Genomic DNA, 26228 nt, shown 5'->3' with positions numbered 1-26228 from the left:
CACACCTTTTTATTTATATTTAAAATCCATCACCCCTAACATGGTTAGGACATTACAGCACTGTCCAAGTTTAACGTAACTTTGCTGCTTTTCAATCCTTTTCCTTTAGAAATGAATCTTTGTGCTTTGAATACATTTTTGTGGCCTTATAAATTTGTGTCACTACCTTTAGTGATTTGTGTACCTGTATCCCCAGAACCCTTTGCTCCTGTCCCTCATTTAGTCATTTACTTTTCACTGAGTATGTGACCATCTGCTTGCTACCAATACATCCTAACTTGGGGTAGCCCAGTGGCACAGTGCCTCAAGCCAGGGACCTGGGTTCGATTCCCAGCTTGTCTGTGTGGAGTTTGCATGTTCTCCCCGTGTCTGTGTGGGTTTCTTCCGGGTGCTCCAGTTTCCTCCCACAGTCCAGAAACGTGCAGTTTGGGTGAATTGCTAAATTCTCCCTCAGGTGCCGCAGTGTGGCAACTAGGGGATTTTCACAGTTGCTTCTAATGAATGTAAGCCCACTTGTGACTAATAAATAAACTTTAAACTCACACTTATTGATATTGACATTAATTAGTCAACTACTAATCCATTCTGAAAGTTTATTATTTTCCTGTTTTTTGTCACAGCCCTCCCACACCCCTCCAATCTCCCAATTGGGTATCATTCGCAAATTTTGAAATTGCACTTTAAATTCCCTACGCCAGAAGGTTGGTAGTGAACTGAGACAGGAGCTAAGACAATATTACAGAGGCGGAATTAGGCAGTTTTGCTGATGGAGTCGATATCCTTCGGAAGTTCAGCCCAGGGTCAAACAAAATACTCCGGTTGCAAATAACTGTTTTAGACATGCAGCTATTGTTGCTCCATGAGTAAACAGTGCAGTCAACAAAGGATGAAAGACATAGTGATGAAATCAATGTTGGCAGGTAGTAATAAGAAGGTGTTCATATAGCCATAAGAAAAAGCTTTAAGATTTGAATTGTGTAATGGTTGACTGGTGTAGGATCCACAACACTTGTCACTGAGCAACAGTGAAACACACAATCTCAGCTGGACAGTAATTTATTTATTAATATTTCATTACCTTTTCATAGAATAGAATTCCTACAGTGCAGAAGGAGGCCATTTGGCCCATCGAGCCTGCACAGACAACAATCCCACCCGATCCCCATAACCCCTTCTAGTTCCCCGATACTAAGAGGCAATTTAGCATGGCCAATCAATCTAACGGAGCACCCAGAGGAATGCAGACATGGGGAGAACATGCAAACTCCACACAGACAGTGATCCAAGACCGAAATCAAACCCGGGTCCCTGGCGCTGTAAGGCAGCAACGCTAACCACCGTGCCACCTTTAAATTGTGCCATTGCCCCATACCCTACATGTAAGAGGCCATGATCCAAGCGCATCTAAACAGGAAAAGCTCAAGTACTCAATAACCATAGACCAAAAGAAAGCAGAAAGTAAAAACAGAATTTTAAAGCAGAAATGACATAAATTGATTGCATCCCTCCTATATGTTCTTCAGGGAATAGAGTATTTTGTGCTCTAGAAGAAGAATTATACCAGGGGGCTGAAAATAGTAAGATTACATCTTTTTGCCTAAAGGTAAATTGACCATAGCCCCAAATTACTCTCTCTGAAGGGGAGAGCTGACTGATGGTGATTCAATCCAAGGATCACCACATCTCGGGCAAGGGGCAAGGTTGAGAAGGCGGAGTTTTCACTAATAACCTCAGCCAGTACGGGAATCAAACCCACACTGCTGGTGTCACTCCACAACACAAGCTAGCCATCTGACTGACCTAAACTAAGGCCTTTTTCGCCTTCAATTTGTGTGAAGGATCCCCAAGTCACTGTCCATCTCATACAAGGGAACATAATACTGATGAATGAACAGGCTCATTGTCATTTTAAGAAAGTTTTATAAAGGGATTAGCAACCTTTTTATAAAGTTCATTTATTAGTCCCAAGTAAGGCTTACATTAACACTGCAATGAAGTTACTGTGAAATTCCCCTAGTCACCACATCCTGGCACCTGTTCGGGTCAATGCACCTAACCAGCATGTCTTTCAGGCTGTGGGAGGAAACTGGAGCACTTGGAGGAAACCTACACAGACACGGGGAGAACGTACAAATTCCACACATACAGCGACCCAAACTGGGAATCGAACTGGGTCCCTGGAGCTGTGAGGCAGGAGTGCTAACCACTGTGCCATTAAATGGATTAATTTACTGGGTATAAGAAAGTAAGCACCCCACTCCTCTCCCACAATAATATTTGCCAATTTCAGCTCCAAAAAGAGTACTTCAAATATATTGCAAACATTACTCATCCCATTACCCTCTCTCAATAAACACCAAACGACAGACAATATATGTGTTATGTAGTGCTGCTCACTGGTAGGTTGAGGGAACCTGAACGATTTTCACTTTGGAAAATTATCAGAGATATTTGGAACAAAATAATTAGGGATTAAATTGGCAGTCCCACTGAGAAAGGCTTTACAGATAGCTAGTGGAAAAATTACAGCAAGGCAATTTTGTTCAGAAGCTGGGATCAATACACCCATGTTGCAGCTTTACCGTATATCTAACCCCTGTTACAACTAATTTGCAAGAACCTGATCCAGGGATGGCAAAAAAAGAAGTGAAATTCACACAAAAGTAATGCTGGAAATTGGAAATCAAACCAGAAAATATTGTAAATACTCAGCAAGTAAAACAGCATCTGTGGAGAGAAGAGGAGACATTGTTCCATTGTTTTGTTTTGTTCATTTGTGGGACATGGGTATCAATAGTTGGCCAGCATTTACTGCCCATCCCTAGTTGCCAAAGGGCAGTTGAGAGTCAACCACATGACTGTGGCTCTGGGGTCACATGTAGGCCAGACGAGGTAAGGATGGCAGATTTCCTTCCCTAAAGGAGATTAATGAACCAGATGGGTTTTTCCAACAATCGACAACGGTTTCATGAACCATCTCTTAATTCCAGATATTTTCTATTGAATTCAAATTCCACCAACTGCCATGATGGGATTCAATCCTGGGTACCCAGAACCTGATCTTATCCTAACACTGATTTTCTTCATTTTGATGAATTCAAACCTCACAAAAATAACTTCTGATAGCAAAGCTTGTTTAAAAAAAAATTACAGAATTGCTAAGGTGCAGAGGAGGCCATTTGGCCCTTCATGTCTGCACTGGCTCTCCAAACAAGCACTATGGTTTAGTGCTATTCTCCTGGCTTTTCCCCATACCACTGCACATTGTTTCTATTCAAATAATCATCTAATGCCATCTTGAATGCCTCGAGTGAACTTGCCTCCATCATACCTCCAGGCCCAAACTACTTGTGTGAAAAAGCTTTTTGCTCACATCAGGTTTGCTTCTTTTGCAAATGACTTGAAATCTGTGCCCTCTCACCCTTAATCCATTTATGGGTAGGAACAGCTTCCCCCTATCCACTCTGTCCAAAACCCCTCATGATTTTGACCATCTCTATAAATGTTTAACAAAACCCTACAAAAAAAATGTTGACTGCCAATAAGACAAAACTTTTCAGTTTGTTCAACTGAGGATGTAAGGAAAGTTAACCATGATGAAATCAATCTTTGCCAGCAGTGGTGGTGAGTCAGCTGTCTGTTTTACACTGTGCCTGATTCTCTTTTCCATTGAATTTCTTCTCTCTTGAAGTCAAACACGGTACCAAACAGACTACCAAACCCCTACCGTTCACATTACACTGCTGGCGAACATTAATTTCATCCTCAGTGCTCTTGAACACCCCTGCCAACATGTTGAAAACAAACCAAAAATTTCCATAAATGTAGCAAAACACTGCTGATGCTGGAACTTTGAAATAAAAACAAAAAAATGTTGGAAAGACTCAGCAGGTCTGACAGCATCTATAGAGAGAGAAATGGGAGTTAATGTTTTGAGTCTGAGTGACTATTCCTTAAAGAGAGGGAGAAACATGATGAATCATATATTGTAGAAGAAGGGGTGGTGCACGTGGAGCAATGTAGGTGATCAGATTGCAACAATGATGTGTACAGCACAAGACTGAGGAAGTGTTAATGACAGAGTGCAGGACTTCACAGGACAGTTTGTCACATCGCCATTAACACTTTCTCAGTCTTGTGCCCTACATATTTTTGTTACAATCTGACCATTTACCTTGCTCCACTTACTCCACCCCCTCTTATACAATATATAATCTATTTCATTCCTCTCTCTCCGTGGCAGTGAAGATTCATACAGGCACAAAACATGAACTCTGTTCTCTCTTCACAGATGCTGCCAGACCTACTGAGCTTTTCCAGCATTTTCTGCTTCCATTTCATTAATTTTTCAATAGCTGTATCCGCTCTAGTGAGCATCAAAATAATTTTATGGATGAAAAACAGCACGGTAACACAGTGGTTAGCACTGCTGCTTCACACAGCTCCAGGGACTTGGGTTCGATTCCCAGCTCGGGTCACTGTCTGTGTGGAGTTTGCACATTCTCCCTGTGTCTGCGTGGGTTTACTCCGGGTGCTCCAGTTTCCTCCCACAGTCCAAAGATGTGCACGTTAGGTTGATTGGCCATTCCAAATTGCCCTTCAGTGTTCCGAGATGCACAGGTTAGAGGGATTAGAACATAGAACATAACAGCGCAGAACAGGCCCTTCGGCCCACGATGTTGCGCCGACCAATTAAAAAGCAATGACCCTCTAACCTAAACCAATCCCTTTCCATCCATAAACCTATCCACGGATCTCTTAAATGCCCCCAAACTAGGCGCATTTACAACTGCAGCAGGCAGGGCATTCCAATCCCTCACCACCCTCTGGGTAAAGAACCTACCTCTGACATCCGTCCTATAACTACCACCCCTTAATTTAAAGCTATGCCCCCTCGTGCTAGCTTTCTCCATCCGAGGAAAAAGGCTATCACTGTCCACCCTATCTAAACCTCTGATCATCTTATATGTTTCAATAAGGTCCCCTCTTAGCTGCCTTCTTTCTAACGAAAACAACCTCAAATCCCTCAGTCTCTCCTCATAGGGCCTCCCCTCCATACCAGGCAACATCCTGGTAAACCTCCTCTGCACCCTCTCCAATGCTTCCACATCCTTCCTATAATGTGGGGACCAGAACTGCACACAATACTCCAAGTGCGGCCGCACCAGAGTTTTGTACAGTTGCAACATGACGCTGTGGCTCCTAAATTCAATCCCCCTACCAATAAACTCCAAGACACCATATGCCTTCCTAACAACCTTATCTACTTGATTCCCAACTTTCAGGGATCTATGTACACATACACCTAGATTCCTCTGTTCATCAACACTATTCAGAGCCCTACCGTTAGCCCTATACTCTACACATCTGTTATTTCTGCCAAAGTGAATTACCTCACACTTTTCCACATTAAACTCCATCCGCCACCTCTCGGCCCAGCTCTGCAACTTGTCCAAGTCTCTCTGTAAACTATGACACCCCTCCTCACTATCTACCACACCTCCGACTTTGGTGTCATCAGCAAATTTACTGATCCACCCAACTATACCCTCATCCAGATCATTTATAAAAATTACAAACAGCAGTGGCCCCAAAACAGATCCCTGAGGCACACCACTTGTAACCGCACTCCATGACGAATACTTACCATCAACCACCACCCTCTGTCTCCTATCTGCTAGCCAATTCCTGATCCAATTAACTAAATCACCCTCAATCACATACATCTGCATTTTCTGCAGAAGCCTTCCATGGTGAACCTTATCAAACGCCTTACTAAAGTCCATATTTACCACGTCAACTGCCTTACCCCCATCCACCTCTTTGGTCACTTTCTCAAAAAACTCAATAAGGTTAGTAAGGCACGACCTACCCTCCACAAAACCATGCTGACTATCTCCAATCAATTCATTACTCTCTAAATAACTATAAATCCTATCCCTAATAATTTTTTCTAAAACCTTGCCCACAACAGAAGTAAGACTCACCAGTCTATAATTCCGGGAAAGTCCCTGTTCCCCTTCTTAAACAATGGGACAACATTCGCTATCCTCCAATCTTCTGGCACTATACCTGTGACCAACGACGACCTGAAGATCAGAGCCAGAGGCTCTGCAATCGCCTCTCTTGCCTCCCAGAGAATCCTAGGGTAAATCCCATCCGGCCCAGGGGACTCATCTATTTTCAAACCCTCAAGAATATCTAGCACATCCTCCTTATCAACTGCAATACTATCCAGTTTACAACCCTGTAACCCAGTGTTCTCCACAGCTACATTTATGTCTCCCTGCGTGAATACCGAAGAGAAATATTGGTTCAATGCCTCTCCAATCTCTTCCGGTTCCACACATAACTTCCCACTGCTGTCTCTAACTGGCCCTAATCTTGCCCTAACCAATCTTCTGTTCTTAACATATCTATAGAACGCCTTAGGATTCTCCTTAATCCTATCAGCCAAAATCTTCTCATGTCCTCTTTTAGCCCTTCTTAACTCACTCTTCAACTCCCTCCTAGCCAATCTAAAGCTTTCCAGTGCACTACCTGAGCCCTCAAGTCTCATCCTGACATAAGCCTCCTTTTTCCTTTTAACCAGCGAATCAACTTTTTTAGTACACCACGGTTCCCTAGCTCGACCATTTCCTCCTTGCCTGACAGGGACATACATATCAAGGACTCGCAGTAGCTGCTCCTTGAAAAAACTCCACATTTCGGACGTTCCCAGTCCCTGTAGTCTCCTAGTCCAACCTATGCTTCCTAATTCTCTCCTAATAGCCTCATAATTACCCTTCCCCCAGCTAAAACTACTGACCCGAGGTTCATGCCTATCCCTTTCCATCGCTAAGGTGAACGTAACCGAATTGTGGTCACTATCACCAAAATGCACACCAACTTCCAAGTCTAACACCTGGTCTGGCTCATTTCCCAGCACCAAATCCAATACAGCCTCACCTCTAGTTGGCCTATCTACATACTGAGTCAAAAAACCTTCCTGCACGCTTTGTGCAAAAACTGACCCCTCTAATGAGCTAGAGCCATAGCTATTCCAATCAATACTAGTAAAGTTAAAGTCCCCCATAACAATTACCCTATTACTTTCACTCCTATCCAGGATTGTCTCCACAATCCTTTCCTCAACCTCTCTAGAACTTTTAGGAGGTCTATAAAAGACTGACCTCTCTTCTCCTATTTCTAATCTCAGCCCATACTACCTCAACAGACAAGTCCTCATCAAACTTCCTCTCTGACACTGTGATACAATCCTTGACTAATAATGCTACCCCTTCCCCCTTCTACCTCCTTCCCTACTCCAACTGAAGCATTTGAACCTCAGAACCTGCAACAACCATTCCTGACCTTGCTCTATCCATGTCTCTGAAATGGCCACAACATCAAAGTCCCAGGTACTGATCCACGCTGCAAGTTCATCCACTTTATTGCGAATACTCCTCGCATTAAAGTATACGCATTTCAAATCCTGCTCTGCTCCACCCCCACGATGCCGTGCATTGCAGTCCCCATCTATGCCCCCCTCACTTTCATCCCTGCTACTCAGGATCCCACCCCCCCTCTGAATCAGTTTAAACCCCCCTGCATAGCCTTAGCAAATTTTCCCCCCAAGATATTGGTTCTCCTCTGATTCAGGTGTAGACCATCACTCTTGTAGAGGTCCCACTCTTGTAGAGGTGGGTAAATTTGCAGGGATATGGGGATAGGGCCAGGGTGGGATTGTGGTCAGTGCAGACTTGATGGGCCAAATGGCCTCCTTCTGCACTGCAGAATTCTATGATTCTAAAAACAATTCCTTTGTATTCCAGCTCCCTTCCCTTATCATGATTGATGGCTGGTCCTCCCTTCTCTATTGTTTTATTTTACTTCAGGGTTTTGTTAAAGCTAGCACAAAGTATCACAGAATCACAGAACCCCAACAGTGCAGAAGGAGGCCATTAGGCCCATTGAGTCTACACCAATCACAATGCCAACCAGACGCCAGCACCATAACCCCATGTTTTTCCCTGGCTACTCCCCCTGACACTAAGGGGTAATTTAGCATGGCCAATCAACATCTTTGGAGAGTGGGAGGTAACCGGAGCACCTGGAGGAAACCCATGCAGACACAAGGAAAACGTACAGACTCTGAGGCCAGTGACCCAAGGCCAGAAATGAACCTGGGTCCCTGGCGCTGTGACTAAAACCTGGTGTTGTCAGACTTTTTGCTGTGAGGCAGCAGTGCTAACCACTGTGTCACCATGCCACCCAAGTATGAGTAAAGATTCAGTTAGAGTTAAAACAAATGTAAAACTTCCTGATTGTTTCCTTACCTGCAAGCTGAATGCTCCTGTGGAGTCAGAACAGTTTTTGATTTGGAGAGAGTGGCATATGGGAAAAGGGCGATACCTCTGTCAGATATGGGGTGGGACAGCAGCCTGGTGCATTCACTGACTAAAAAAGAGAGAGAGAGAGAGGGATGGAAGAAGACATTTACTTAATGGTATGTACAAATAAAAATCAGCGATTTTCTTCTGTAAGGAAGGAAAATCTGATTTACAAAAAAAACATTTTTTACAGAAACAGGTGAATGATGGAACTATAGAAAATAAGAACAGAAATTGTTGTAAATACTCAACATCTGCGGAGAGAGAAACAGAGTTAACACATTCAGGTGAATAGGACTTCTTCACAAAGAAAATCCATATTTGGCTCGAAACATTAACTCTGACTCTCTCTCTCCATGGATGCTGCCTGACCTGCTCACTATTTACATCACTTTCTGTTTTTATTTCTGATTTCAGAGAATCTACAGTGCAGGAGGCGGCAATTTGGTCCATCAGACCTGCACTGGCAACAATCCCACCCAGGTCCTGTCCTAACCCCGCAACCTCACATATTTACCCTCCCAATCCCCTGACACAAAGAGGCAATTTATCATAGCCAATCAACCTAACCCACATATCTTTGGACTGACTCAGCATCCGCGGTATTTTGTTTTTAATTAAGTACACCACAGAACTTTGCAGTGGTTCATAGAATCACAGAATCCCAACAGTGCAGGGGGAGGCCATTCCGCCCATTGAGCCTGGACCGACAACATTCCCACTCAGGCCATAGCCCTGTAACCCGAGATATTGACCCCATTAATCTCCCTGATGCTAAGGGTGCATTTAGCAAGACCGATCCACCTAGCCTATACATCTTTGGACTGTGGGAGGAAACCACAGCACCTGAAGGAAACCCACACAGACACAGGGAGAACTTGCAAACTCCATATAGAAAGTCACCCGGGGCCGGAATAGAACATGGGTCCCTGGTGATGTGAGGCAGCAGTGCTAACCACTGTGTCACCATGTCACCCAGTTCTAGTTGTCAATCTGATCTTAGGAGTTAAACACGAGAACACACTTATCCCAAACTACTAACAAGTATAGGAACTTTATTCATCAGTTCATTGTATTCGTACTTGATGTTGAAAGTTATGTCTCAAAAATATTCAGTCAAACTATAGAGCAGCATTCAATATGTAATTTCAGCCACCTGGACATCTCAAAATGCAAGGAAGTGCTTTGGTAGTGGGAGATGAGGAATAATGATTGCGTGAAGGTAGGCTGGGCCTGTGTTTCAGTTGTGCCTATTAACTACCTTTCTTCTTATACATGTGTGACATCAAAGTGGCTGAAATATACACTATGGAATGCCATCCTCAGTACTTTTTGTGTTTTTTTAAAACATTTTTCAAAATTTCAGCCACAGCAACTGTTATTGACATCTGTTGTCAAGGCACAAACACCACAGAAGTTGTGATCCCTTCAGGCCTCTGTGAAGTCAAAATACCAACATTTGTTAACAGTTTTAGTGGAAATTAAATTCCATGGAAAGTTACTACTTAAGGACTTGAGCAATTTAAGGTATTCGATGCCAGGCCTTGTTTGTCACGACAATAAGGTTATTGTATAATTTACACATGAAAACTTTACCTGACGTAAGATATACTAGGTATGCAATTTAGTGATTTTTTAAAATGCCTCATTCTGTTTCCACTGTTTAAGTTTGCTTTATTTCCCATATTGTTGGCTCCATTACATCATTCTCCTGGCCAAAAACATGAAAACACATGATCCAATCTCTTGATTTATCAAGTGTCCCCTTCAACCACTGCCAACGGAGCAAAAATGTTGTGATTTCAAACATGCAGCAGGCTTTAACTGAAGCTAAAATGACGATAGGCATGTAGAAGAATGATGTTGCCACAGTGAGAGGGGAAAGGAGCTCTCAAAACTTACCAAAGCATATCAATAAACTATAGCTGTTATTACAACATGTTACCTGCACAGTGAAGCTTAAGTGTTGCAAAACAGGAGTCCACAGAGAATAGAATGATAACAATGTAATTGCTGAAGATTAATGCCACATTTTAATTAGCATTTAACTCTATAGAGAGCCTACGATATGCCATACAGCAAAAACAAAGTTACAATTAGAAGTGAGTATGAGAAACTTGTAGCTTCAGTGTTGCAAATGCTTGACTTCCAGCCAATTCCTGGGCCCAGTTCCACAGACCTAAGTTGTTTAAGCTACAAACAGGGCGGACAAGTATGTTCAATGGACTAGCAACCATCCCACTGAATGGAAATAAGGAATTGAGGCCGTAGGAATCATTACAAAACAGTTGTTTTTAGAGCTGCAAACTAGTATTGAAGGTTGTAATAACCACCTAGATGCTATTTCAGTTTACTTTTTTTTTTACACAGTGCGTTCAATAAACTAAGCTTCTTAACGATGGATCAAAAATACTGTCCTTTCAACCTCAGGACATTTATTGGCAAGGCAAATTCAACAAAGGCGGAAGAGGGATATAATGTTTATCATTCTAAAATAACTAATTGTATGATTTGGTCAGTTGCAAAACTAGAGAAGTAACATACAATGGAAACTAAGGCAAAATTGTAATGTATTAATAGTCACACAATTTCCTGAGAAAGACGGAAGTGACAGTCAGGAAAGAAGGATCTAAACATGTGAAACCAAAAGTAATTTATGACCTAGCAAGAGAGAAAAAAAAACACCAGACGTACTGGAAATCTGCTGGATAATTGTCGCACAATTCCCATTGCACAAATGTATTGGCTAATTCTATAATAACTTATATTGCAATGAAAAAAAAATGCACACGCATCAAACCTTCTCAAACCTCAATCAGAGTAAACATTACCATCAATATGTAACTTAAAAGTTCCAAGGCCGAATCTACTTCATAAGTAGCACAACAGTCGTGTTGCTTTTATAGTGAGCACATTTTGGAAGAGTTTCCAAGGTGCAACCTTTGTTTAAAGTTTTTTTTCCAGGAATCTGTATTGTGAAACTGTCCAAAGGCAGGGACAGGCTTCTACCCGTTCTCTGCTATTTAGAGTAAGCTTTATAGAATAAGATTTGCCCATTTCTTTGATAGTGGGGACTGCCTGGGATATGCAGCAATGGCATAAGTGGTGGGCACTTTATCAGAAATGTTAGCCACTTCCAGGTTTTTTCCAATGATTCAAAGATGTCATCATATTAATCGGAAAAATGTAAAAGCAAGTATATTTTCAATTGCATAACACTTTTATTATGTGAAGTAGTTTCCATGCAAAACTGTCTGGAGGAAACCTGCCAAGGTGTCACTCACTAAATGCCACCATTACTCCAGTTTACAAGTATAGATATTGTTACAAGTCATTCATAAATATTAGTACAATTTAATATCTTTAAAAAGACTCAAGCACACACTATGTCGGTCTTTACAACACACATAAGAACATACATAAGAACATAAGAAATAGGAGCAGGAGTAGGCCATCTAGCCCTTCGAGCCTGCCCCGCCATTCAATAAGATCATGGCTGATCTGTCGTGGCTCAGTTCCACTTTCCCGCCCTCTCCCCATAACCCTTAATCCCCTCTCTTATCAAGAACCCATCAACCTGCTTCTTAAAAATATTTAGCGAGGCAGCCTCCACCACTTCAACGGGCAGAGAATTCCAGAGATTCACCACCCTTTGAGTGAAGAAGTTCCTCCTCAACTCCGTTCTAAACCGCCTCCCCTTTATCTTGAGGCTGTGCCCCCTAGTCCTACTGTCCCCACACATTCCCCAACACAAAAAAAAAGCCCCTTTTTCCAGAATTAAAGATGTACTCTTGCTTTTACACTTTTTTTCTTTAATGCAATCACATCTTTGAAAGCATTGCTATAAAAAAAACTTGTAAAATCCCCACCACTTAGACAATTGCTGTTCATCGGACACAGTATCCTTTTTCAGGTAAGTGGTGCTAACCGTTTGTCATTACCAAAGGTGTTGATTACAAAGATATCACTTCAGCTGTATTGGGTATATTGCTTATTTCAGGCTGCTCAAACCACTTCTTTCTTTACAATTCCAGTTATTCCGTATTTCCCATCACAAATCTCAGACTTTTTTTAAAATAACCAGGTTTAAATTTGGTCCTTCCTACACTGTAAATGTTTTTGTTTCCTGAATCAATAATAACAAATTTCAATTAAGTATTTGAACAAGCTCATTAAGTTATGAAATTTCAAACTTCCAAATTCCTATTGTAAACATTGGTCTACGTCATTACCTTCATAACACAGGGTGATATTGGAAATTTCAACATTGTTGTTGCTATGAACCTACGATTTTCTTCTGACTGATCTGTGTAATTGAATAAAGTAATTGGTTGTTTCATGCTGAGAAATTAAAGAGAAATTGTGTAAATAGCATTCAAAATAACAGTTGCTCTTTTAAGTACGAAACACCAGTTATAGTGAAATAAAGTTTTATGTTATAAAATCACCATCTAATGTCTGTTTTAGATCCTCCCCAAAATCTACAATTTTTCATTACAGTTACAGATATCTTATTGAATTGCCTGCCACCTCCATGACCTCAGTTCAAAGTTTACATTGACCCCTTATACCAACTATTAGCTGTAGGGATCTTACTGCTTTATTCCCAAACAACAAAAATATGTATCTGCATAATATCAGGAAACATAGGAACTAGGAACAGGAGCAGGCCATCTGGCACCTCGGGCCTGCTCTGCCATTCAATAAAATCATGGCTGATCTTTTTGTGGACTCAGCTCCACTTACCCACTCGCTCACCATAACCCTTAATTCCTTTACTGTTCAAAAATTTATCTATCCTTGCCTTAAAAACATTCAGTGGGGTAGCCTCAACTGCTTGACTGGGCAGGGAATTCCACAGATTCACAACACTTTGTGTGAAAAACTTCCTGGTCAACTCAGTCCTAAATCTGCTCCCCCTTAATTTGAAACTATGCCCCTAGTTCTAGTTTCGCCCGCCAGTGGAAACAACTTCCCTGCTTCTATCTTATCTATTCCCTTCATAATCTTATCTGTTTCTATAAGATCTCCCCTCATTCTTCTGGATTCCAATCAGTATAGCCCCAGTCTACTCAGTCTCTCCTCATAAGCCAATTCTCTCAATTCCAGAATCAACCTAGTGGCTCTCCTCTGCACCCATTCCAATGCCAGTATATCCTTTCTCAAAACTACACAGTACTCCAAGCGTGGCCTCACCAGCACTTTATACAGCTGCCACATAACCTTGCTGTTTTATAAACTCATCCTTCTGGCAATGAAGGTCAAAATTCCATTTGTCTTCTTAATTACCTGCTGCACCGACAAACTAACTCCTTGTGATTTTGCCCAGGGACACCCAGATCCCTCTGCACAGTAGCATGCTGCAATTTTCTACCATTTAAATAATAATCCATTTTGCTGTTATTCGTAGCAAAATGGATGACCTCACATTTACCAACATTGTTCTCCATCTGCCAGACCCTCGCCCACTCACTTAGAAACAGCCCAGGTGCTTCACCGCAATATATAACAAACACTGAAGACATCCAAACTTGTCCGTGGCTGGCATTCTCTGGTGCCACTGAAGTGAACGGAGTGCCAAATTCTCCACTCTCACTGGCACCAGGATGGGAATGGACTGGATTGGAGAATACCACCCAAAGTATGACACTGAGCCACATAAGGAGATATTAGCTCAAATGGCCAAAACCTTGGTCAAAGGGGAAGGTTTATGTAGTGTCTTCAAGGAAGAAAATAAGGAACAGAGGTGAAGAAATATAGAAGTATTTTAGAATTCAAAAAATAATAACTTCCATTTATTGTCTCTTTAACATAATAATATGCCCCAAGGTGTTTCACAGGGGCATAATCAAATGAAATTTGACAATGTGCCAAAGAAGTAGATGTTAGGACAGTTGATCAAATATTCAGTCAATTAAGTGACTTTTTAACAGTGTCTTTCCCAGAGGGAGAGGGAGAGGAGGCAAATCAAGGAGATAAGAGAAAGGATTTTCAAGTCCAGCCAGCTGAGGATACAACTGCCAATGGTGGAGTGAAAGAGAGATGTACAAGTAGCAACACCATTCCAGCAGGAAGCAGGACCCTGGGGCAGCATTTTGCCAGCTGAGGATGGCAGCTCACCCCTAGAACAGCTGGCACAAAGGGGCAGCAATATCAACCATGTCACTGCAAGTGGTGCTGACTACCAAAATACCCTCAAATACTGAGGAGTTTGACTAGGGTAGCTGGGGCCTATCAGGAAGGCCCTGTCAATCAGGGTGTTTGTTTTAAATTCTTTCATGGGATGTGGGCATCACAGGTTAGGTCAGCATTTGTGGCCCAACCCTAATTTTTTTTAAATTGTTGATGGAATATGCATGTTGCTGGCTTTGCCAGCATTTATTGCTCATCCCTAATTTCCCTATAACTGTTTTGCTTACTATGCCATTTCAGAACGCATTTAAGAGCCAACCACACTGCTGTGGGTCTGAGGTCACATGTAGGCCAGAACAGATAAGGATGGCAGATTTCCTTCCCTAAAGGACACAAGTGAACCAGATGGGTTTTTACAACATTCGACAATGGTTTCATGGTCATCAGTAGGCTTTTGCTTTAATTCTAGATTCTTTTAATATTGAATTCAAATTTCACCAATTGCCATGGTAGGATTCAAACCCAGGTACCCAGGGAAGGTGCTGGTAAGTTGCCTTCTTCAACCACTGCAGTCCATGTAAGTATACCCACAGTTAGGGAGGGACCTCAGGATTTTGGAACAGCAACAGTGAAGGTACAATGATGTTGTTCCAAGTTGGAATGGTGAGTGATTTGGAGGGGAACTTGCTGCTGGTGGTGTTCCTATGCTGTCCTTTTCTTTCTAGGTGGTAACAGTCATGGATTTGGAAGGTGCCGCCTAAGGAGCCTTGGAGGGTTGCTACAGTAGTGTAGATGAGACACACTGCTGCACATGCAATGGTGATGGAGGGAGTGAATGTTTAAAATGTGGATTGGGTGCTGATCGAGGGGATTACTTTGTCCTAGATGGTGTCACTCTCCTTGAATGTTCTTGGAGCTGCATTCAAACAGTCAAGTGGATAATGTTGCATCATGCTCCTGACACGGGTGGTTATTTTCCAGACGTCGCTGGATTCCGGGGAAGTGCCGGATGATTGGAAAACTGCTAATGTTACGCCGTTGTTTAAGAAGGGCGCCAGGCAAAAGGCGGGGAATTATAGGCCGGTTAGTTTAACGTCTGTGGTAGGTAAAATATTAGAATCTGTCATTAAGGAGGAAATTGCGAGGCATCTTGAAGGGAATTGCTTGATAGAGCAGACGCAGCACGGTTTCATTAAAGGGAAGTCGTGTCTGACAAATTTACTGGAGTTCTATGAGGATGTGTCTAGGGCAGTGGATAGAGGAGAGCTGGTGGATGTGGTCTTTCTAGATTTTCAGAAGGCATTTGACAAAGTACCTCACAAGAGGTTATTGCAGAAGGTCGAGGGACATGGAGTTGGGGGTAGGGTGTTAGCGTGGATAGAGGATTGGTTGTCAAATAGGAGGCAGAGAGTGGGGGTCAACGGGTGCTATTCGGATTGGCGGATGGTGACTAGTGGAGTGCCTCAGGGGTCGGTGCTGGGGCCTCAGCTTTTTACCATTTATATAGATGATCTGGAGGAGGGAACCGAGTGTAGGGTGTCGAAATTTGCTGATGACACCAAGATTGGGGGAACGGCAAATTGTGTGGAGGGTGTGGAGAGTCTGCAGAAGGATCTAGATAGGCTGGGCGAATGGGCCAGGAAATGGCAAATGGAATTTAATGTTGGCAAGTGTGAGGTGGTCCACTTTGGTCGGAAGAATGATAGGAAGGACTATTACTTACGGGGCGAAAAACTGCAGCAGGCGACGGTGCAGAGGGACCTCGGGGTCCTTGTGCATGAGTCGCAAAAACCCAGCTTGCAGGTGCAGCAGGTGGTCAGGAAGGCAAATGGGATGCTGGCCTTCATAGCGAGGGGGATTGAATATAAAAGTAGGGAGGTCTTGCTGCAGCTGTATAGGGCATTGGTGAGGCCGCAGCTGGAGTACTGTGTGCAGTTTTGGGCGCCGCACCTGCGCAAAGATATTTTGGCCTTGGAGGGAGTGCAGAGGAGGTTTACTAGGCTGATACCGGAGTTGAGGGGGTTGAGCTATGAGGAGAGGCTGAATAAACTAGGCTTGTACTCGTTAGAGTTTAGAAGAATGAGGGGAGATCTCATTGAGACGTATAAGATGATGAATGGGATGGATAGGATAGAGGTGGAGAGACTCTTCCCGCTCAAAAAAGACAGTAGGACTAGGGGGCACAGCCTCAAGATAAAAGGGGGGCGGTTTAGAACGGAGTTGAGGAGGAACTTCTTCACTCAAAGGGTGGTGAATCTCTGGAATTCTCTGCCCGTTGAAGTGGTGGAGGCTGCCTCGCTAAATATTTTTAAGACGCGGGTTGATGGGTTTTTGATAAGAGAGGGGATTAAGGGTTATGGGGAGAGGGCGGGAAAGTGGATCTGAGCAGCGACAGATCAGCCATGATCTTATTGAATGGCGGGGCAGGCTCGAAGGGCTAGATGGCCTACTCCTGCTCCTATTTCTTATGTTCTTATTATGTTCTTATGAGCTTGTGGATGGTAGACAGACCTAGGGGACTCAGAATTCCCAGCCTCTGACCTGCTCTTGTAGACACAGTATTTTAAATGGTGAGTCCAGTTTGGTTTCTGGTCAACCCGAGGTTCTTGATAGTGGGTAATTCAGTAATGGTAACACCATTGAATGTCAGGGAAATGGTTAAGATTCTGTCTTCTTGGAGTCATTGCCGGCACTTGTGCGGCATGAACATTATTTGGTGGCAGGTGAGCAGGTCATGGTGTACCAGCGCCAAGTTATACACGTGTTGGCCTTATCAATGCAGACAACTGAAAGTGGCCCTTAACTGGATTCTTAATTAACTTAGCTGCCACTCAGCAGACTGCTCTCCCACTGAGGTGCACTGGCAATGGGCCAAGACCTAAGCTTCCCCTCTCAAGGCCTTTGCCAACCATACTACTAGTCCTTCCTTCTCCTGGAAAATTCAGTCCATTGTGTTTTAAGCAAATAAAACCCACTTCAAAGGTATTACATTCTTAAATACTGTTTTCCTTCACAGTTATTCCCTGAAACACTTTCAAGTATGTTTGTTTTATTAAAAATTTCAAGTTTAGAAGTAATGACACAGGCAAGCTGATAATGCCAGAATTTTCCCACCAAAGTTTGAGCCAAGAATCAGGAGAAATCCTGGAGAAATAGGATGGAGTGTACTGTTCTGCACATTCGGACCCATGGACATGAGAAAACTAAATACCCAACACTAAATAAATGGAGGAATCCAGGGGAACGTGTGTATTACACATGTCATTCTGATTTACCCAAATTTTCTTTATCTTCTACACCCGTCTATTAATCTCTGCCCCAAATAGATTTCAGCTCATTGTATTGGCTCTGTTCCCAGCAAGAAATGAATGCATAAAATGTTTTGCAATTATACTGGTTCAAAACATGTGTAAAATTAAACCCACAAATCTTAGCGCAGCAAGTGTTTTATTGCAGTCGTTGCAGTTATTTTGTTTCTAACCCCGATTGGAGAACTGCACTGTATCTTTTTTTAATATATCTTTATGACACCAGTATGAGTCATTACACTGAGTGAACATCTATGAATTCATCTTCTTAAATATTCTTTACCCAATGTGTACGGAAGTGCAATATGGACTTGAAAACATAATTTTCAGGCTTAAACAAGGAATACTTGGGGTCCATCCTCGTGACATAATATGTTGCTTTCCTCTTGTTTATGTCACATTACAGCAATGAAAGTGTCAGGAAATTGGAGTGTAAATTGTCATGGGCAAACTAAGCACACAATTGTTTTGAATTTACCTTTTCAATTAAACCCACAGAACAAAATGCCCTCTTTTAAATGGCCACTTCCACCATTTCTCCAAGGCTTCTCATCCTGGTTTTCAAATTCTTCCATACCATGCCGTTCTTTATCTCCATAATGTCTTCCAGACCCACAACCCTCCAAGATACCTGCACTTCTCTAATCCTTGGCTCTTGTGCATTCCCAATAGAATTGTTCCATTACTGGTGACTGTGCATTCAGTTGACTAGGTCCCAAGCTCTGGAATTCCCTCCATACATCTCTCTGCCTCATTTTCATTCTTTAAGGCACTCCTTTAAAACCTATCTCCATGATCAAATTTTTGTTGATTGGTCCTAACATCCCCTTATGGGGCTTGGTGTCATTCCTTGTTTAAGCACCCTGGGACATTTCAACACATCAAAGCCACTATATAAATAAGTTCATTGTTTCTACAGACCTTCCGCTGAAAATTCTACTGGGAGATTGACAGATGTATCCACTGCCGTGTAGAAATCTCTCCCAAGTCTCACATAATGGGTGGAACTTAATGCCCTCTCCTGAGGTGAATTTGGAGGCAGGATGGGTACTTAATTGGGTGGGAGAGTGCCAGGTGGGGATTCTGCCACTTTCCTGCCTATCCCAATTAACTCTGGGCAGGTAGGCTCATGAACAGCCTTCCCACCCCAACGCCAATTGAAGATTCTGATATTCAGTCGGTGGCATATGGGGAAATCACCATGCAGAAACTCAAAAAGCATTTATGCTGAGTTCATGTGAGATCCCAACTCCTGGGTTAAATTCACCCCAATGGTACACCACACAGACAGGCTATTTCATACACCAAGAGTGGGATTCTCTGATCTTGTCCATTTTTGCCACCGCTGCCAGTAGGAACGGAGAACTTGGTGCTCAGTGAAAACTCCATTCGTTGCAGCAGCACTGGAGAATCCCAGCAGCGGATGAGGTCAGGAGTTTTCAGTGACAGTCTTGCAATTATGTTTTTATCCACATCAGCCTAATCTCCTCATCACACTTGGCATTTGTAATTTTCTACAATTATTTCCTACTCCCCTTTTAAACACTTTAAAACATTGATGGACTTGGGGTTGTATAATTTTGTTTTTGACAAAGTAGTTTCTATCCTGTACAAGATCATAGAACCACAGCAAAGTTACAGCACAGAAGAAGGCTGTTTGGCCCATCTTTGTCTATACTAGTCTGAAGACATCCAGGTGCCCTTTCTAATCCCACCTTCCTGCACTCAACCCATAGCTCTTATCATTTACAGCACTTCAGATGCAGATCTAGGTAGTTTAGGGTCTCTGCCTCCACCACAAACTCAGACAGCAAATTCCAGACAGCCACTATCCTTTGCGGAAAAAAGTTCTTCCTCATGTCCCTCTAAATCTTCTGCCACTTATCTTAAATCTATGTTCACTGGTTCCAGGATTCTCCACCAAAGGAAACAATTTTACCCTGTCCACTCTATGTCTTCCCCTCATAATTTTGTACACCTCTACCAAGCCACCACTCAACCCTCTGTGTTCCAAGGAAAATAACCCCAATCTATCCAATGTCTCCTCGTGTTTCTAGTCCTGGCAACATTCTTATAAACCACCTCTCCACTCTCTCCAGAGCAAACACATCTTTCCAGTAATTTGGTGACCAGAACGGCACACAATACTCCAGTTGTGCTCACCAGTATTTTATCCAATTCCAACACTATATTCTTACTTTTATATTTTATACCTCTGCCAATGAAGAGAAGCATTCCATATGCTTTCTTTAGAATCTTGTCTATTTGAACTGCTGCTTTTAGGGACTTGTGTACTTGTAAGCCAAGATCTCTCACTTCATCTACCCTTTGGTATATTCCCATTTATTGTGCATTCCCAGTAACTGTTTGATCTCCCTAAATGCATTACCTCACACTTCTCTATGTTAAAATCCACCTGATATTTTATGACCGACTCCACCAACCCATCTAAATCGTTTGAGATTATAGCTATCCTCTACACTATCCATTATTTGGCCAATCTTTGTGTCATCTGCAAATTTCCCAATTGTGCCCTCCACATTCACATCCAGATCATTAACATGTAACACAAACAGCAAGGGACCTAACACTGCTTAAAACAACTGTCCATTTGCAAGGCTATCCATCAACCAATACTCATTGTTTCCTGTTACAAAGTCAACTTTTGACCCAGTTTGCCACATCACCCTGTATTCCATCGACGTTTGCTTTTTTGCAATCTGCCATGTGGGACCTTGTCAAAAGCCTTGTTAAAATCCACGCATACAACATGCAGTGCTCTACCTTTCATCAACCCTTCTTTTCACTTCTTCAAAGAATTCAATCAAGTTTGTAAGGCAAGATCTTCCTTTAACAAATCCATGCAGACCATCCCTGACTAGTCCATGTCTTTCTACACAACAGTTAATCCTATCTTTCAGGATTGATTGACTAATTTGCCCGCCATCAATGTAAAATTAACTGGCCTATAATTGGTCAGCATTTCTTTTGAACCCTTTTTAAACATGGAAATAAGTTTGCATTTTTCCAAACCTCTGATACCTCCCCTGTATCTACTGTGTGATCTGCTATCTCCCCCCAACTCCTTCAGCAGCCTGGGAAACAATCCATCTGGCCCTGACAACTTATCAACTTTCAAGGATTCCAACCCATTGAGTATGCCCCCTCTCTTTACGAATATCCTGTCTAATATCTCACAGTATTTCCCTTGGACTACTATATCTGCATCATCCCTTTCCTTAGTAAACATGGAGACAATACATTCATTTAATACCTTTCCCGCAGCCTCTGCATTTACACATAAGTTTCCTTATCTCAGATATGTCCCGTTTTTCCCTAACCTTTTACCATGAATACCTTGGTAAAATATCTTTGAGATTTTCTTTTACTTGCTAATCTTTTTTCATGTCCTTTGATATCCTTATTTACTTCACCCTGCACTTTCTATATTCATCTGGGCTATTTGCAGCACATAGTTCGTTGTGCCTATCGTACACTTTCTTTATATGTTTGATCTGCCATTGTAATCATCCAGACAACCAGGGGGTGGGATCTAGATTTGGCAGTACCATTCTTATTTTGGGAGGGGACATGTGTACTTTGTACATGAAGGGTCTCGCTTTTAAGTGCTTTCCCCTGGTTTCCTATTGATGTATGCTTTCAGTGCTGTCCAATCCACCTTGGCCAAGTCGCTTCTCACCTTCTGCAAAATTTGCGTTCCCCTAGTTCAACACTTTTGCTCCTGCTTTACCTATGTCCTTTTTCATGGTAATGCTGAATGTAACTGAATTGTGATAACTATCTCTGATATGATCATCAACTGTCACTTCACCCACTTGTCCTTCTTCGTACACCGAGACAAGGTCTAAGAATTGTATCTACTCTTATTATATTTGTCGCTAATTGGTTGAAAAAAATTTCCTGGACATACTGCATTAATTTTTCTCGCTCAATGCCCATTATATTATTTTAATCCCAGTTGATATTGGGATAGTTAAAGTCTCCCACTATTACTGCCCTCTTGTTATTACAGGCAGAAATCTGCCTACATATTTATGCTTCTATCTCCCTTTCACTATTTAGGGGCCTGTAGTATACTCCCAGTAACGTGACTGCCATTTTTTATTTCTAATCTCAACCCGTAAAGTCTTGTTTGATGACCTGTTTAATATATCTAGGGTGGCACGGTGCCAGGGCAGTGCAGTTGCCAGTTGCATTGCTGCCTCATAGCACCAAGGACCCAGGATCAATTCCTAGCAAGAGGATTTGAGTGTAAGGATAGGGATATTTTGTTGCAATTGTATAGGGCGTTGATGAGGCCACACCTTGACTATTGTGTGCAGTTTCAGTGTCCTTACCCAAGGACGCATGCCCTTCCATTAGAGGGAGTGCAGCGAAGGTTTACCAGGCTGATTCCTGTGATGCAGGTCTGTCATATGAGCAGAGATTAAGTGGGTTAGGATTATATTTGCTGGAATTTAGAAGAGTGAGAGGGGATCTCATAGAAACTTATAAAGTTCTAACAAGGTGTATTCAGAAAGAACGTTCTTAATGGTGGGGGAATCCAGGATTAGGGGGTCATTGTTTGACGATAAGGGGTAAACCTTTTAGAACTGAGGTGAGGAGAAATTTCTTCCGCCAGAGGGTGATAAGTGTGTGGACTTCACTAGCACAGAACGTACAAATCAAAGCATCTGATTTCAAGAAGAAATTAAATATAGTTGTAGGGGCTAAAGGGGGGCGGGGGGGGAGAGATCAGGATATTGAATTCGATGAACAGCCATGATCAAAATAAATGGCGGAGCAGGCTCAAAGAACCAAAAAGTCTACTTTTTCAGTTTCTATGTTTCCTGGATTGGGTCATTATCTGTGCAGTGTCTGCAAGTTCTCCACATGTCTGCATGCGTTTCCTGTGGATGCTCTGCTTTCCTTCCACAGTCTGAAAGATGTGCTGGTTAGGTGTATTGTCCGTGCTAAATTCTCCTTCAGTGTATCCCAACAAGCGCCAGAATGTGGCAACTTGGTGATTTTCACAGTAACTTCATTGCAGTGTTAATGTAAATCTGCTTGTGACAATAAATAAACTTAAAAAATAACATTCCTTCTCATAACTGTTATGGTTGAAGTCAGAAACTCCACAATGTTTTATGAAGTCCACCTGGATCATAACTTTTTCACCTTGAATTTGGCTAGGATTTTAAGTATATGTTTCACCTCAGATATGATTCAAATGAACTCCCACTAGGGAGTTTTTAATCAAACAAAGAATTTAAGGAATATAATTAACATGTATAGAAAGAAAATTAGCAATAACTTTTATTACAAAAAAGAAAACAACTACAATAATGTAAAACCCTTAACAAATATTTCTAAGATGTCCCAATCAAAACCAAAACTTCCTTTAGATGAAACTCTTTTCAAAGCTTTAACCAGCAAAGACTAATGCTCATGCAATATTGGAACTGAGTCCTTTGGACGAATACTGCAGTTCTGTTGACACACCAGAGAGGCTCACTAGTCGAGCCACCAACAGCATAGTTTATATCCAGGAAGGCTTTCAGCTAAACAGCAGAATTTCTCGAAACCAAGGAGAGAAAGAGGGACACTTCTTTCCAGCTTGGCGTCCCTTCTAAAAAAAAATCTGCCAGCTCAGAACTGAAAATGAAAGAGCTCCTGCCATCTGACCTGCAAACTTCCTCCTGACAATGCAGGGTCATAAAACTAATTCCCAATGTAAAAGTAAACAACACCCATTTAAGACAACTTAAGGAACAATGGATGGGCTCCTAGTAGACAACCCAGTGCCAATGAGAGCTACAGGCGACATGATTTTTTAAAAACTCTCAAAGGTACACTAACATAGCACAACTGGAATTGGTTCTCTAACCATTAGTGTTACTCCCCTCTCCTTTTTTATTCCCCATTCTATCATGTCTGAAGACTTTATAATCAGGGATATTGAGCTGCCAATTTTGCCTCCCCTTTAGCCAGGTTTCTATTATAGCAATGATATCCTGCTATCATGTGCCCTTAACTCGTCTACCTTGTTTGTAATACTCCTTGCATTCAAGCATAAACAATTTAACCCCATCAATTTCCCTTGCTGGACACTTTTTGAACTTTGCTTCCCCTGTAATTCTAAGTCTATGGTTACATTTCATACAACACTAGTTAGTCTTCTACCTCCATTTTCCTCATCTGAACCTGACCTATCTGATCCTACTACTGGGATCTTGTAAGTTTTTTTCTTAAGTCTCTATCTTTCCCTTTCATTACTTTGTGACCAAATTAAACCATGCACTTAAAACCACATTGGAATAGGCCATTTTGCCCAACTGATCCACGTCCATGTTTATGCTTCACACAAGCCTAATCTACTTACTTAATTTCACCTAATCAGCCAGTCTCTTTATACAATTCACTCTTGCATTGTTAATTACCTTCACCTTAAATTTGTCTATGCTATTCTCCTTAGCCATTCCACATGGTGGGTGTTTTCCACACTCTAATCATTCTCTGAGTAGAGACTTTTTCTCTAGAGTTCCTGCCTGGATTTATTAATGACCAGCTTACATTTAAGGCCTGTACTAGGTCTGGACTCCTTCACAAGAGGGAAACACCACCGCATTTACACTTTTTTTCCCCTAAATCTTTCATAATGTTAAACCCTCAGGTCACATTTCAGTCTTTTCATTCCCAAAAGTAGAGGTGTCCTAGGCTGTTCAGTTTTATCCCCGCACAGATGTGTCCCCTCACAGCCCTGGTAAACTTCCAATGGACCTTTTCCACGGTGCCTCTGTTTTTGTAACCTGGAGTCACGATGTGGACACGAGGGTTGTGTGCACAAGTACCCTCAAATCCGGCCTAACCATTTAATTTTCAACTGCTTACACATCCTAGTCTCTGAAACACTTAAACTAAAAACGCCTTCCTTCCTCTCTTTCGTTGGCCAACTCGTGCTTCTCTCTCTCTCTCTCTCTCTAAATGCTGGCATTATGTAAGATCTCCCCCTTCACCTCAGAGTGACTGCACTGAACAAAAAGAACATTGGCTGCCAAGTCCATCAATCGGCGACTCTGCAGCATCTCATTGGCCTCTCCCGCCTGTCAATCACAATGCTGCTCTCTTATTGGCCTCGGGAGGTGTCAATCAGAATGCGACCCCGCCCTTGGCGCACCCCAGCTCTGAGCAGAAAGGCGGAAGTGAGTTTACTTAAAAAAAATTAAAATAAAAGTGCAGCTTACAAAAATAGACATAAAATAGCCCAGCGTTACCGCAGAGCCACATTTCTAATTTTTTGTTTTTGCTTGAAGACATGACAACTGGGTACACCTCCAAAACAAGAGCTAACATTATTTGTACGTTTTAAACAGGTTGAAGACTGTTGTCCTATAAATATGCCCTGACGCCAGTGGAGAGCTATCTGAAATATTCCAAACTGAACTGTCACACTAAAATCATTTTAACACATTTTCAGTTAAAAAGTCCCTCATTTATTTGGCGGCCTGGCTCTATCTCGGTTGAAGTGTCTCCACAAGTCCAAAAGAGACAAACCGAAACTGCAGACAGTTCCTCCATATTTCAATCCAAATTCTGCAAATGTCCCGACCAAAAAAAACCAGCAAGAGAAAAGTCTGATTTATTTTTCTTAAGAAGTGCACTTGTTGACAGGAAAGGAACCGGATTGCACTTTCTAACTTTTTTTTCTAAAATAAACACACACACTGCAAAGGGCGATTAAAATAAAGAGAAATAAATTGCGTTTCGTCGGCCAAGATCCAAGTCCGGCGTTAATTAAATTAACATTCGATGTTTGGCGGCGGTGTTTATGGTAAAAACGAAACTAAAACTACAGAGAGAGGAGAATAAAAGGAAAGCTCCTCCGCGCAAAAGTTGGAAACACTTTTCGTTTTCCTTTTGCAGCCAGCGGCTTGTTTCTGAGGGGAGTCTCTCTCTACACACACACTCACAAAATAACAAAACGCCTTGACATCTCTCTCCTGCAGCTAACATGTTGCAATACAGCATCAACAGCAGCTCGATGCATTCGGAATCTTTTGACAAAACCCGTTCATTTTACCTCCAAATCCCCACTTTCCAGAGATAAATGATCCCTTGGTGGGCGCTTTTTTTTTCCACAGTGTCTTGTCAGTGGGATGGTCACGTCCAGAGGGTGAAGGGGTGATGAGAGGCGGAAGGGAGGGGGGGGGGGGGCTGCAAAGACACACACTAATCCAAAAGGCAACCCCAGTCCTGCCAGCTGCAAAATTTGTAGATCGAAAGTAAAAGAAGCCGTCGGAAGGCTGGAAATTTCCCCCTCTCTCTTTGCGATTTGTTTTCGTGTTTGTCTCTCAGAATTTACAACATCGCCTGGGCGGGACTGGGTGCCCAACTGCGGAAGTCTTGCGCAAACTTT

General features: G+C 42.3%; 1 protein-coding gene across 2 annotated transcripts in view; it reads right to left on the bottom strand.

The window, feature by feature from the left end:
• irf2b (interferon regulatory factor 2b) overlaps window positions 1–26021 on the bottom strand; it is a 75795-nt gene extending 49774 nt beyond the window's left edge. For both annotated transcript variants that reach the window (XM_080189411.1, XM_080189412.1), the window contains exons 1-2: window positions 25893–26021; window positions 8319–8439 (exon numbers count right to left, since the gene is read on the bottom strand). The gene's annotated coding sequence lies outside the window, so the exon portion shown is untranslated. The remainder of the gene's footprint in view (window positions 1–8318; window positions 8440–25892) is intronic.
• Between the last annotated feature and the right edge of the window lie 207 nt (window positions 26022–26228).

Source organism: Carcharhinus amblyrhynchos, chromosome 5, assembly GCF_965287045.1.
Source record: "Carcharhinus amblyrhynchos chromosome 5, sCarAmb.v2.hapA, whole genome shotgun sequence".
Taxonomy (NCBI): domain Eukaryota; kingdom Metazoa; phylum Chordata; class Chondrichthyes; order Carcharhiniformes; family Carcharhinidae; genus Carcharhinus; species Carcharhinus amblyrhynchos.
The sequence above is the reverse complement of the archived record's forward strand: the minus strand, read 5'-3'. Positions and strand labels throughout refer to the sequence as shown.